Raw genomic sequence first — 15,099 nt, forward strand, 5'->3', positions numbered from 1 at the left:
TTGAAATTAATGAGTCTTAGTCTTGTTAGCATTGCAGATTGTGTTGTAATACAAGATCCAAATGGCAAAGAATAGACTTTTCATCAAGTAAAAGGTTTTTTGGGAAAAGAAAGCATTGAAAGAAGTTTATATACTTCAGTGTCCTCATTAAGAAGAGAAAATTGGTCCGGCGAGGTTAGTGATTTGTCCATGTAAATTGTTGATGACTAATTTACTTACACAAGAAAAAAAAAGCTTGAGAAGTATATCACTTCAGGTGACTGGTCAAAGGAGTGTTGCATGTTTAAGTTAAATATACTTTATTTGAACTTCAGGTAATTTTATTCGCTTCACGGTGCTGATGGAAATAGATCTGTTGATCAATAAAATGATGAGCATTAATCAAGACTTTTATATAAGGTCTCCAGATAAGAATGGTCTGACTCAGTTTTATATCCTCCGTAGCGCTCTAACACCATGTTCTGCCCATAACAGCCAACCGATAAATACTTCTAAAATATGAAAGAATGAGCTATCTCTGTTTCTTCCCAGAAAAGTCTCGGAGTTCAGCCTACTCTGGGAATGTTTTTAATTTTGTAATAGAGCCAATGCTCTAATAATAAAAAAGATGGGTGGGAGCTGAATGCATGTAACTATAAAGAAATAGAGAACCCATCGGCCATGTTTAATAAAAAGACAAGGCCAGCGACCCTTGTTATACTGTCAGACATTCCAGACCGCCTCCACGGTTGTTTTGTTTCCTTTAAGGCCCAAAGTGTTTCGGTAGCATCAAAGGAGTATTGAGAGCTTTGGTAGCCCCTCAGGATCCAAAACCCTCTGGCAAATGCACAAAACAGCATGTAAAAATTGTGGCTCCAAATAATGCTGAGTACTTCCCCGATTAGTAAATTCAACACACGCGCGCGCAGCTAATTATTTGTCACCAGGAATGTTAAGTGGGGGCTCCGCCTAACTGTTGGGCGATGGGCACTGCTGGAGGGAGAGGTCAAAGCCTCGATTTAATAAATACGGGGAAGGGTCTGAGGAAGGGTTAGGAGAAGCAAGCAGAGGTGAGAGACGAGGGTTCCTTCTCTAAAGGGAATCTCGACTGTTAGTTCGTGAGAACTGGCTTCTTGCTCGGGCTCCGCTGAGTCTGACTTGCACCCCAGAATCTGGGCTAAGGCACGTCTTCCAACATTGATCCGTATATGTTAACGTGTATATACACACTCTCATGCATCTCTATTATCCTTCTAACTCTAATAGGGATGTGATTCGGCCTCCTTGTTTCCCTTCGGGGCCCTCCCCCAACTCCCAGGACTGTCTTGGACCAGTCAGGCTTCTGGGCCTTTTGTAGGCCTCAAAGGCCCGCTCGGCCCTCGCACGGAGGGGGAAAAGCTGCCCTTCTCTTTCTTATGCAAGTTTGCTGCTTTCAGCCAGCTTAGTTATTCCCTCTCTCTGCCAAGGTGCAGCCCTGCCTGGCCCAGCAGGCCTCAGCAGGCCTCTCCGCCACCGCCCAGATGACAGGCTCTTTCTCTTTTCTGGTGCTTTCTCTTGCAAACACTCCAGAAACTCTAAGCTGGCCTCCTTCACGTGCCCCTGGGTCTTCTCAGCGTCCCGGGGCACAGGAACACCAGCCTTCTCCTGAAGGGAAAAGAGAAACGGCACGTCCTGTGGAGCTGAGCCTCCGTCCGGCCTCCTTCTCGTGCCCCTGGGTCTTCTCAGCGTCCCGGGGCACAGGAACGCCAGCCTTCTCCTGAAGGGAAAAGAGAAACGGCGCCTCCTGTGGAGCTGTGCGGCCGTCTGGCCTCCTTCTCGTGCCCCTGGGTCTTCTCAGCGTCCCGGGGCACAGGAACGCCAGCCTTCTCCTGAAGGGAAAAGAGAAATGGCACCTCCTGTGGAGCTGAGCCTCCGTCTGGCCTCCTTCTCGTGCCCCTGGGTCTTCTCAGCGTCCCGGGGCACAGGAACGCCAGCCTTCTCCTGAAGGGAAAAGAGAAACGGCACGTCCTGTTGAGCTGAGCCTCCGTCCGGCCTCCTTCTCGTGCCCCTGGGTCTTCTCAGCGTCCCGGGGCACAGGAACGCCAGCCTTCTCCTGAAGGGAAAAGAGAAACAGCGCCTCCTGTGGAGCTGTGCGGCCGTCTGGCCTCCTTCTCGTGCCCCTGGGTCTTCTCAGCGTCCCGGGGCACAGGAACGCCAGCCTTCTCCTGAAGGGAAAAGAGAAATGGCACCTCCTGTGGAGCTGAGCCGCCGGCTGCCCAGAGTTCCAGCCTGCAGCCTCCCGAAGACTCCGTCTGGCCTCGGAGAAGCCCTCCTCGCTGCCCTCTACCCTGACCTGGCTGCCCAGATCCCCAGGACCGCACGTGGCCCATTGGCTTGAGGGTCCCCGTCCCGCGCGCTTGCTCGGGCCTTCACTTTTGAGATCTAAAACCCGACCCCGGGAAAGACACAGAATGACTCGACCCCTAGCAGGGTCCTGCCGAATGCTGGGCAGCCTCCCCCGGAGGCAGGTGCTACGGCCCGGAGTTCTTCAGCCTTGTTCTGGGTCACGGGGCAGCGCCCCCGGCTCGGCCTGCTTGGTTCCAGCTCCGGCGCTGGAGCTCCTCACGCGGCAAGCCGATCGGGTGAGGCGTCGCCTCGCAGCCCTTGAATGCTCTTCCTTGCCCCCTGCTAGAGCCGGGGCACCTTCTCCAAGTGACTGCAGGTAGCTCCAGTGGGGCGGTGCTCTGTGTTCTCCTGGATTTGGTGTTCGGAGACGAGGACTTTGCCGCGAAGCTGTTTTCCGGTTTGTCGCTTCCCTCTGTGTGCCAAGCCCTTCAGTTTGGTGCAGCCAGCATTATTCACGGTGCAGGTTGTGGTTTTCCCAGCGCCTGTTGGCTCATAGATTCTTCCCCTCTCGTAGGCCTGGCAGGCCCGGCGTGCTCACGGCGCCACCCCTAGCTCTCAGTCATGAAGCCCTTTTATGTTCTTGGCCATGTGATTCCCAAAAGGACTTTGATTTTATTTTTCAGGTTCGACAAGGTAACTTTTTGGCCGCTTGGTTGAAGCGGCCCTGAATAAGTAAACTCTAGATAGAACTGTCATGAACAGTGCGTGCTGTTCCAGTTGTTTGTAGCTGACATCATTTGCATGCAGAATGCTTTGTGATTGTCTTCGTATGATCCCTGTTTGTGGTGCGTGTCGATTCTGTGTGTAGAGTTGTTTAAAGGAATTTCTCTTTCTGCCTCTTGCTGCTAGACGTGGCTGGTAATCGGTAGAATGCTGATGATTTGGGTGGTTTATTTTGAATCCTGCTTGTTGTTATTTCAACTAGTGTTTTAGCTGATGTGCTGGGATTTCATCATCTGCAACAATTGATCATTTAGTGTCCTCATTTCCTGCATTAATTCCTTCCATTTCTTTTTCTTCTTTTATGTCTAAAGCTAGCATTTCGAGTACAATATTACATAATAGTGACAATCATTGACGTCCTCGGTTTTTTCCTGATCTTATTGGGAAAGGCTCTAGGTTGTCTCCATTACAGGGGAACCTCGCTGAGGTTTAATTAGGTATATACCACATCTATATGCTTTCTAGTGTTTTCAATAGGAATGGGTGTGGGGATTTGTTCAAAGTCTTTTTTTGCATCGATTGAAATAATCCTATATTTGTTTCTTTTTTTATTAGCATGGTCCATTAGGTTGATAGTTTCCCTAAAATTCAACTAGCTTGGAATAAATTCCACCGGGTCATAATGAAGATTTAATATTTATTTGTTATTTTCTTGCTACATATTTTATGTTATATTTTAATATGTTATTACATATTGCTATAATCTCCTTGCTAGTATTTTATTTAAAATTTTTGAATCTATGTTCATGAATGAAATAATTTTATGTTTTTGCTCTTGCTGGCTTAGGTATCAGTACCATATATATATTGTAAAAGGAATTTGTTAGGATTCATTTTTTGCCCATTTTTCCTCCAGTTTATATAGTATTAGTATTGTTATTTAAATGTTTGATAGAATTCACTTAGCTATCTTTTTCTGGGAATTCTTAGTTCAATCTCTTTTTCTCAGATGGGATTATTTAAGCATATTATTTTCTCTTTTATTAATCTGGGCAATTTATATTTCTGTAAGTATTCATCCCTTTCACTTAGACTGTTATATTTATTGGCATATAAATGGGCAACATACCTCCTAGTGATTGCTTTAATTCTCTCTTCATTGGTGATGAATTTACCCATTTCATTTTTTATCCTCATAATTTAATTTTCTTCTTTTTTAAATTAAATTTACCAATGCTCTTTTTAAAAATAAAAACCCCTACTTTTATTATTTCAGTGATTCACTTTCAATTTTATTGATTTCTCCTTTGATTTTTAGCATTTCCAATTTATTCTTTAACTGAGAATTTTTAATTTGTTCTTTTTTTTTAGTTTTTTTAGCCACATGCCTAATTCATTGATCTAGTTTTTTTTTTCTTTCATTTTTTGATGTTCGTGTTTAGAGATTTAAATTTTCTCTTAAGTATTGCTTTGGCTGCTTGGGCCCTATTCCCTCAATTTTGATATGTTGTCTTCTGACCTTGTCAATCTCTTTAGTTAAATTACGGATTCTTTCTTTAATGTGTTCCACATTATTAACCACCTCTTTTTTTAACAAATAGATTATTTAGTGTCCAATTAATTTTTGTACAATTGTCTTTCTATAGACCTCTATTGATTATAATTTTTATTGCAGTATCATCTAAAAAAGGATACATTTATTATTTCTGCTTTTCTATGCTTTGGTTATAAACTTTTTTTTTCCATATTACATGGTCAATTTTTGTGTAGGTGCCATATACTGCTAAGATGATATATTTCTGTCCATTTATTTTTCTCTGGAGATATATTAAATGTAAATTTTTCTAAAATTCCATTCACTTGTTGAATTTTTTTCTTATTTATTTTTTTAGTTAGTTTTTTTAGTTATGAGAGGGGAAATCTGAGGTCTAACAATTATAAGAAGGGTTTATGGAAAATGGTTTGCGTACGAAAATTGTGTTGGGGTACATGGTATTGCAAAATTTGAGAAACAGGGTTAGACATTTTCCAGTAACACTATTTGTATAAATCAACTAATGTGAAAATGTAAAAATTTCCTATTTTTAAATTGTCTGAACAATGTTCACTTTTGCAAAATGTAATACAATTCTATTTTATTGCTAGCCCTAATCTTATCTAATACAATTCTTGGTACCTTACTTATTCTACATTCTATTTCATCCCTGCATTTTCCCTCACTCTGCCTCATTATGAGTTTAACTTCCCTAAGCCCTAAACTAATTTGTCCATAATCATGGCTTAAGTATTCATTGCACCTTAAGGATATTCTATGGTGTCCTAACTCTTAGTCTATTGCTTATACATGCTATTACTTTATACAACATTTACATATGTTTTACATACATATTTATGCATATATACATTATACATGAGTTCTGACTTCGGCCCCAGCCAGGCAGAAAAATCTTTTGATCTTTCCATCCGTCTGAGACCTTGCAGGAAGTTTATATTTACGTCTTTACAAGGTGCATCTTGCAAATCTGTGGCTGCCCGCTTATTGACATCGGGGTCCCTATAGGTCAGTTTGCATTGTGTTTTGTGTCTAATTGTAGAGTGGTGCATGCACATACTTACCAAAGGCTGTTGGAGTCCTTTTGTCTCGATGTTATGTGTATGTAGCATGCACGTCCCTAAGTGTGATGCTGATTTTGTTAACGGCTCAAACATCTCATGTGCTTTCATCCCTTTGCAGTCTTCTTCCTTCTTGATTGTGCATCCGTTTTAGCTGTCCACTGCAGCTTGCACAGTTCTTTGGGTGAAAGGGCCCTTTCTTCAGTGACGGTTTCTTCATCTGTGGTATTCCGAGACTGGACTGTTGTATGATACCTTTTGCCTGATGGGTCATTCATCTTCTTTGCTCCTTTCCAGCACTGGACCTGTGTGTGCGTGTGTGTGTGTGTGTGTGTGTGTGTGTGTGTGTGGATGTGTGCACTGTTATTGTTCTGTGGATTATTCTTTGGTGCAGATTTGTGTTTTTTTTACTTTAGTCCTCCTCAACTTCTGATTCAATGCCATTCCTTCAACTACCAAAAAACTTTTTCCTAGAATTAGAAAAAATGTAATAGGTCATCTAGAAGAAGAAAAGGCCAAGAATATCAGGGGAACTAATAAAAAAACTGGGAAGGATGGGGGCCTAGCAGTGCCAGATCTTAACCTGTACTACAGAGCAGTCATCATCAAAACAATCTGGCACTTGCCAAGAGGTAGCAGGGTGGATCCGCGGAGTGGACTGGACGTAAATGACTTCAGCAAGCTAGTGCTTGATAAACCCGACAAGCTCACGGTCTGGAAGAAGAACTCGCTGTCTGACAAGATTTAGTGTAACTTGGTTATGTATATCCTCCCCTAAGAAACCCTTTCTCCCTTCAGGCCCACCTTACCCTCTAAAAGATGATCTGACTGTGCTTATTTAACTAAACAGGACTTAATAACAAGACCGAAAGGGAAGGGATCAGGAGAGAGGGAGTAGGGATTGCCCTATCCCTTAGCACAGATTGGTTTTCAAGTCTGTCTCAGCTGTTGAGCGGAGCCCAGGCCTCTCAGGCTTTTGGAGGCTTCCTTGCATTCCTAGTCTATACGATATCTATGCTAGCTTTCTTAGAAGGCTTTAGCAGTAGACAGCAAGAGGAAAATAGATTCTGACCTTCAGAGCTGATTTAGCCTGTCTCTTCAGGCTAATGCCCCTACAAGACTGGTGTCATCGTTCAAGCAGCCCCCCTTAAATCCATTTGCTCAATGACACGATCCACAGGAATCCAGGTAGAGCAAACAGTTGGGAAAATCCCAGGAATCAAGATAGTTTCTATCCAGAGAAGCAGGGAGCGCTCCTTTCAGTCCTGAGGTCCAGGAAAGAGTTCTCGTGAGAGCAAATGCACTCTCCCCTTACTCTTCCAACTGCCTTTGTTGTCAATAAATCCTCTCTCCAACATTCCAAACCCTTTCAGTGCAACTTTGGATGAAGCACTCACTATCTGACAAAAACTACTGGGAAAATTTGAAAAACTAGGTTTAATTCAACATCTTACACCCTATGCCAAGATAAATTCAGAATGAGTAAATGACATAAATATAGAGAGAAAAACCATAAATAAATTAGATGAACATTGAATATCCCCATCATGTCCATGAGAAAGGAAGGAATCTTAAGACCTAGCAAGATATAGAGAACATTACAAAATGTAAAATGAACAATTTTGATGATATTAAATTTAAAAGGTACAAACAAACCCAGTGCAAACAAAATTAGAAGGGAGCCACAAACTGGGAATACATTTTTACAAAAACATTCTCTGACAAAAGCCTAATTTCCCAAATAATAAGTAAATCAAATGTACAAGAAAACAAGCCATTCTCCAATGAACAAATGGTCGAAAGATAAGAACTTTCAGACGAAGAAATCAAAACGCTTAGTAATCACTTGGAAAAGGGTTCCAGATCCCTCCAGATTAGAGAAATGCACATCAAAACACCTTTCAGGTGGCTTCTTGTACCTACCAGATTGGCCAACATGACAGTAAAGGGAAATAATAAATGTTGGAGTATAGGTGACAAAATTGGGAGCCTGATGCGCTGCTGGTGGCGTTGTGAAGGGATCCAACCATTCTGGAGGGCAGTTTGGAACGATGCCCAAAGGGCGATAGAGACCGCCTGCCCTTTGACCCAGCCACAGCCCTGCTGGGTGGGTACCCCAAAGAGATCATAAGGAAAAAGACTCGTACAAGAATATTTGACCTCATTCTTTGTGGTGGCAAATAAATTGCAAAATGCGTGGATGTCCCTCAATCAGGGAGTGCCGAAGATGTGGAGTGCTGTTGTGCTGGGAGAAATGATGACGTGGAGGACCAGAAGGACCTCCGTGAACGATGCCGAGTGACGTGAACAGAGCCAAGAGAACACGGCGCACAGAAAGGAAACGTCGTGCAATGGGCGTAACGGGCTGTGCACTGGTAGCAGTGCGGCGGGCCCGGCCAGCCCTGGGGGACTTGGGAGAAGAGGGGCCCCCACCCTGAGAGGGGAGCTCTGGGAAGGGAGTCGCCGAGGGAGGCGAGCTCGTGCCGCTTGTTTGCGGGAGGTCAGGTTTCCCCGTTGCGGCAGTGGATGGGATGGAAGTGGCTGTCCAGTGGAGGCGCTCCTGGGCTCTGGGAGGAGTGAGAGGGAGGGGAGGGGAGGGCATGAATACTATAAACATGGGAAGTGTTTTCTTTGGCTCCTTCCTCAGAAGCTATGAGGGACCCGCGGCTCTCGCCAGGGTAAATGAGCACGGCGTTCGCCTCTCTGACCCTCCGAGGGGGCAGCTGGCTGTCGCAGTGGCCGGAGAGCCAGGCCTGGAGCTGGGGGCTGCGGGGTTCAGATCCAGCTGTCGGACTGGACAGGCCCCCAAGCGCCGTTGCCCGACTCGCCCCAGCCTTGTACACAGCCCGGTGAGAGGCTTGCTTGGCCACAGCAGTCACAAGTTCGGCACGGGGATGGAGGTCACCAGTAAGGGAGCTGAGGCAGCCGCCCTGTGGCCTCGGCGCGTTCTCACAGCTCGTCGGGGCTGTGACTACAGACGGGGAAACTGAAGCAAACGGGCCGCCCAGCTCAGCTGTCTGAGGCTGACTTGGAGCTCCTGTTGGCCCGACTGTGGCCTCGTCTGCCTCAGCTGCCTGAGCCTTCGCCTCCCGATCCAGTTAAATCTGCGGCGCAGCTTCGGTCCTTTAAATCTTAAAGTGAATGTTGGTACCTTCTACCTCTGGCCCCCTTGGACCTCCCCGGGTGTGTGTGCCAGTGTGTGCACGCCAGGAATGCGGCAGAAGGATGAACAGGGAAGCGGTGGGATCTCTGCTGCCGGTCTCTCTCGTCTCTAGCCCGTCCCTTGGCCTGGGCGGCTCAGCAGAGTACAGCAGGCCCGCAGCCAGGCAGACCTGAACTCGAGTCCATCCTGCTCGCTGCGGAGCCCACGGCAGATGACTTAAGCTCTGCTGACCTCCGCCTCCTTGGGGTCAAACGAAAAGAACCGCAGCCCTCACCTCCCAGGGCTGTCGTGAGGGTCAGAGAGGCTACGAGTGAGAAGTGCTTAGAATGACCGCTCTGGCAGGGCTTATTGTTACCCCCCCCCTTGGGTGCGTCCCTTCTGGACTGGCTTCTCTACATTTATAGTCCCTTCCTCCCGCCTCCCCTTTCATTGATCCCCCCGATGTCTACTTTCTTCAGACCCAGACTGACCCAGACTGCATCTGTCTGTCCTCTCCTCTGGGACAAATTCCCAGGGAGAATTGTTGGCCCCCCCCGTTGGTACCGTTTCCACTCGGCAACCAGCTCCTTTTGGTTAAGAATCAAACCCAGATGAAATTACAGGCAAGTCAAGGACTTGTAAGAGATTTGTTATTGTTTAGTCCTATCGAACTCTGTCACTTCAGACGGGGTTTTCTTGGAAAAGACACTACAAGGTGTGCCATTTCCAAAGCTGATACTGAATTCAGTTCGTTTTTCCTGGCTCCCAGCTCAGTGCTGGTTCCACAGAGCCAACGATCGGCCTCCAGAAAAGAAATGATCACGAAGCAAAAATACCTCGAAATCCCCCAAAGAAAACAAGCCTTCCTTGTTATACGCTCGAGGACTCGAACTAGCAGAAGTCCTCAGCGGAAAAAGGTCCTGATGAGGAAAAGGGCAGTAGCTAGGAAGAACGTGGCTGGCTACGTTCCTGCCTTTTTCCTTCTTGGCAAGTTCAACTGTTTTCTTTATTCCTATTCTCTTTGCCGTGTTTCCTTTAAGGAACTCAAGATTCCTGGCTTGATGTCTCCTTCATGCGAGTCGATCCATTCACATCGCTGTTCAAAGTTGTGGAGGCTTTTCTGAAACTGTGCATCAAACAAAGGATTCTGCCTTAGTTTTCCCTCAAACCTCGGTCCAAATTCCAGTTCCTATAAGAAGACCTTCCTGATCTGGGTGCTAAAGAAAACCCATCTACTTTGAAATTTAGCTCTGTTGACAACCTATTTATGCTCGAAAATAATCTCTGATGTGGTTGTATTGCATTATCAAACGGAAGGTGGAGACGGGCCCAAAGAGCAAAGAGTAAGGGAAAAATAAGAGAAAAGGTGAAAAACGAAAATGCATTCATTTAGAATAAGAAAAAGCATTCTTTCTGGTTCGCCAAAATCATGTTGTCACAATAGTAAAGGAGACCACGCCTTCAAAGTTAATTATTTACAAAATTGCTGTTACTGTCCAAATTATTCTCCAGGGTCTGTTCACTTTTCTTTGCATCCATGTATATGAGTCTTCTCAACTTTTTCTAAAACATTCCTCGTCACTTGTCATAAAGGGGGGAAAGGAGAGATTTATAATACAGGAAGAAAGGGTGAAGGGGAATTAAGTCTTCTTTCTTCGAGGCAAGGACAGAGTGAGAGGAGATGGGGTTTAGCCAGAGGAGAGAAGGAGGATGGATTTTGTCTCCCCGCCCTCGGCCCTATCTGACTAGACCCCCCCTCACTATGGCTGCCTTCAGCTCCTCCTGCCAGGCTCTCTGGGATCTTGGTTGGAAGAGGTTTCAGGGGTTAAGCCGCTTCCTTCTGGAGAGACAGAGGCCCCTTCGCTCCCCCCTCCATCCAGGCTGTCTTCTAATAAAGCTGGAGTCAGTCCTGGGTCCTACTAACTGCATTTATTCAAGGGAAGCAGGAAAGGGACAAGGCTGATGAAGGGTGAGGATTGAGATTCAGGAGGGAAAGAGGGAGAGGGGTCCCTGTCTAATGAACACCCTTCCCCCCGCGGTTAGGTAGCTCAGCTCGGATAACCTGAACCCCTGAGGGATTCAGAGCGAGGAACCCTCATCGTTCAAAGGGAGTTGTGGAGGTCTCCTTGGTGGACTGCTTGTCTCTCCAAGTCCTTGTCCACTGGCTGGGGTTCGGGAGGATCTGGGGCCAGGAATTCGGGGGGAGATTCAATCTGAGTCAGACCCCTGCTCAGGTACCCTCCGCCAGGACTCAGGTTCAACTGCCTGGATCCGCTTTTGTTTTCCACTTCATGGTTCCAAGTTCCTTTCTGCCTGCCCCCCCTTGGCTGCTTGCAGGACTCTTGTGGCTCTTCCAGGCTGTTCCCAAAGTTCCAGATTTCTCTCTCTCACAGAACTTAGGGGCGCTTTTTAGTCCTCTCCTCCACCTTCTGATGCCTTGGCATAGTAAATCCTGATGTCAATTCGCAGCCAGATATGGGAAAGACATTATGTCACTCTTTAAGTCTAACTCATACTCCATTTTGACCTTCTCTTAGGAGATGGTGTCGGATGTTTTCCTTTATTCATTTACTTCCATATTGTTTCCTAGTTTGCCTCACAGTTTTTGTCAAATAAGAGCCTTGTTCCCAAAGCTTGGATCTCTGAGCTATCAAGTTATAATCCATCACTAGGTTTCTGTGGTCATTTCCTGCTGCATGTTGTGTACCTAAAACTATTCCACTGATGCACAGCTCTGTTTCTTAGGCAATGCTATATTGTTTTGATGATTAATATATAATTTATAATACAATTATAGATCTGGTATGGCAGAACACTTTCCTTAACATTTTTTGTTGATTCTCTTGACAGTCTTTTTCTCTTCCAGATGAATTTTTTTTCTTGTACTGTGGGGAAAAAACAAAACAAAACAGTTTTGTAGTTTATTGGGATGGCATTGAATAAATAAATGAATTTAAATATAATTATCATTTCTGTTATAGTGACTGGGTCTACCCATAAGCAGTTAATTTTTTTTGGTTGTTTAGATCTAATTTTATTTGTGTGAGGAGTATTTTATAATTGTGTTCCTCTAATTCCTGGATTTGTCTTAGAAAATATATCCTGAAGTTACTTTTTCTTCTCTTATTGCTATAACTAGCATTTCTAGAACAATATTGAATAACAGTGGTAATAGTAGGCATCTTTGCTTCACCTTTGATCTTATTGGGATGCTTCCAACTTAAATCTGTTACATATAATGTGAATTGATGATATGTAGATAGACAATAGTTATCATTTTAAGGAAAGCTTCATTTTTTTCTCTACCAACTCCTGTTTTTAATATGAATGGATGTTGTAATTTGTGAAAAACCTTTTGTACTCTGTGACTTGTTGCTTTTGTTATTGACATGGTCAGTTATGCTGATAGAATTCCTGTTATAAAATCTGCCTGATACATAATTCTTGTGATATTTTGCTGTAATTTCCTTGCTAGTATCATATTTTAAATTTTTGCATCCATATTCATTAGAAATATTTTTATGATTTTCTCTCTCTGTTTTTGCCCTCTCTGGTTTAGGTATCAGCTGTATATTTTATGTTATAAAAAGTGTTTGGTAGAACTACTTCTTTGCATATTTTTCCAAATAGTTTACATAGTGAAATTAATTTTTTGGTTTATTCAATTTCTTTTTCTAAGATGATATTAAGTATCTTATTTCCTCTCCTGTTAATTTGGGCATTTTTTATTTTAGTAAATAGTTATTCATTTTGCTGATATTATCAGAATTATTGGCATGTCACTGGGCAAAATAGTTCCTAATATTTAATTTTTTTCATTGATGGTGTGCTCACCTTTGACAATTTTTTATATTGGTAATTTGGCTTTTGTTTTTAATCATATTAATCAATGGTTTATCTATTTTACTGTGTTTTCTTTTAAAATAAAACCAGCATAGTAATAGTAGAAAGTAGTAAAAATAATTAAAAAAACCCTAGCTATATTTATTAATCTAGTGCTTTTCTTGCTATTTTATTGATATTTCCTTTGATTTTCAACATTGATTGTAATTTGTTCTTTTTCTGTTGTTTTTTCTAGTTGCTTGGCCAGTTGATTGATCTGATCTTTCTCTGTTTTATTAACATAAGCATTTAGAGATATAAACTTTCCCCTAAATACTACTTTAGCTACATCCTATATGTTTTCATTTATTGGCTTCTCATTTTCCTTAATGAAATTGTCAATTGTTTCTGTGAGTTGTTCTTTTGATGATTAGATGATAAGGTTTGATTTTTAATTTATCTTTCAATAACCTTGTTTTGAATATAATTTTTATTGTACCATGGTCTGAAGAGGTTGCATTTAATATTTTTTATTTTCTGTATTTGTGAGGTTTTTATGTTGTAATACAGGGTCACTTTTTTGTGGGTGCATCTATCTACTGCTGAGAAGATATATTTCTTTCTATTACCAATTCAGTTTTCTCCAGAGATCTATCATATTTAACTTTTCTAAAATTATTTTAATATCTTTAAATTGTTTCTTGTTTATTTTTTGGTTAGATTAATCTGGTGCTTAGGGAGTAAAGTTGGAGTGTTACATTAGTAAGTTTTACTGTCTATTTCTTTCCAAAACTCATTTAACTTCTGAAGAAGTTGGATACTATGCCATTTGCTGCATATATGTTTAGTATTGCTTTTTCTTCAATACTTGTGGTATCTTTTATCACGATATAGTTTCCTTTTTTGTTTCTTTTAGATTTTTTTTTTTTGCTTTTGCTTGGTCTGAAATCATGATTCCTACTTCTGCTTTTTTTTTTTTACTGTTAGTCTGTGTGTTGCCCTGCCATCTTCCACTCCACTCTTTGTCACTTCCTCAAGTGAAATAATTTAGCCGATTCTACTTCTCCTTCTCTCATTGAATTCCTCCTCACCCCTTAATTCATTTTTTTTGGATGTCATCCAAGAAATATTCAACACATTCCTGGGCCCTCTGTTATGTATATTCCTTCTAACTGCTCTAATAGTGATAAATTTCTTAAGTTATAGGTATAATCTTCCCATGTAAAAATATAAATAGTTTAATATTCTTAAGTTTTCTCTTTCCCTCAAGTTTTCTTTTCTGTTTACCTTTTTATGATTCTCTTTAGTCTTATATATTCAGCCCTGGTCTTTTCATCGGGAATGCTTGAAAGTCTTCTTTTTGATTAAATGTCCATTTTTCCTCTGAAAGAATTTACTCATTTTCTCTGAATAGGTTATTCAGATTTGTAATGTGTGTGTGATTAGATTCAGTGTGTAATTCTCATAGTAGTATTTGACTTGTTGTCACCCTAATTTTCAAGACCCCTTAGTATTACTATTCCTTAGACTAAAACTGCTCCCCACCCCGTAAAACTTTTAGTTTTCCTGACCTGTTTTCAAAAACCTTGAGAAGAGTTTATTTGTACCCTGGAAAGAAAGCCAAACTATAAGATGAGTTGAAGGAGGGAAAGTACAGGGGGTTTCAAAAGTGTCAAAAGTCCCAACCTAGGAATCCCATGATAGTCACAGGTTTTTCTTGATCATGGGGGTTTTTAGGGGTGTATAATGTTGAAAATCATCCTCTCTAGACTACAAATGTCACAGTGCTCCTCTCCCCCTTCTGTGGGATTGGACAGAGGGGAGGAGGAGAATCTTGCATCAGGATTCTTATAAAAATCTGTGATTGTACTTAGAAGAAAAGACATTTTTGCCCTAAGCAAGCCACTTATTTTGGCAGAATCCCTTTTTCTTTCCAACCCCTCCTCTAAGCTCTCCGCTGTTTTCTCCGAATAAAGCAGCTTTTCTCTGCCAGCCTCTTATCAAGTCTCCTCTCTACTCATTAGAGTTTTTTTCTGGGGGAATGAGCCTCCCAGAAATTCCACTCCACATATAATGTTGACTTCTTTGCCTTCTGGAATTTAATATTCTTTTTTTTTTAAACCCTTACCTTCCATCTTGGAGTCAATATTGCGTGTTGACGCCAAGGCAGAAGAGTAGTAAGGGCTAGGCAATGGGGGTCAAGTGACTTGCCCAGGGTCACACAGCTGGGATGTGTCTGAGGCCAGATTTGAACCTAGGACTTCCTGTCTCTAGGCCTGACTCTAATCCACTGAGCTACCCAGCTGCCCCCAGGAATATAATATTCTAAGTCTTACAATTTCATATAGAAGCTGAGAAGTCCTGTGTAATATAGTTTTGGTTCCTTGATATTTGAATCATTTCTTTCTGGCTACTAGTACTAGTGGTAGTCTCTCGGTGACCAAGAATGAGGATTGTCTTTGTGCATTATCATCTATTGATGTACCCTCATGTGG

The 15,099-nt window shown here is 42.6% G+C and overlaps 1 protein-coding gene across 2 annotated transcripts in view; it reads left to right on the forward strand.

Moving 5' to 3' along the window:
• GBE1 (1,4-alpha-glucan branching enzyme 1) overlaps window positions 1–15,099 on the forward strand; it is a 237,011-nt gene that overhangs the window by 176,449 nt on the left and 45,463 nt on the right. The window lies entirely within an intron of this gene.

The sequence above is a fragment of the Monodelphis domestica genome, chromosome 8 (assembly GCF_027887165.1).
Source record: "Monodelphis domestica isolate mMonDom1 chromosome 8, mMonDom1.pri, whole genome shotgun sequence".
NCBI classification, from domain to species: Eukaryota; Metazoa; Chordata; class Mammalia; order Didelphimorphia; family Didelphidae; genus Monodelphis; species Monodelphis domestica.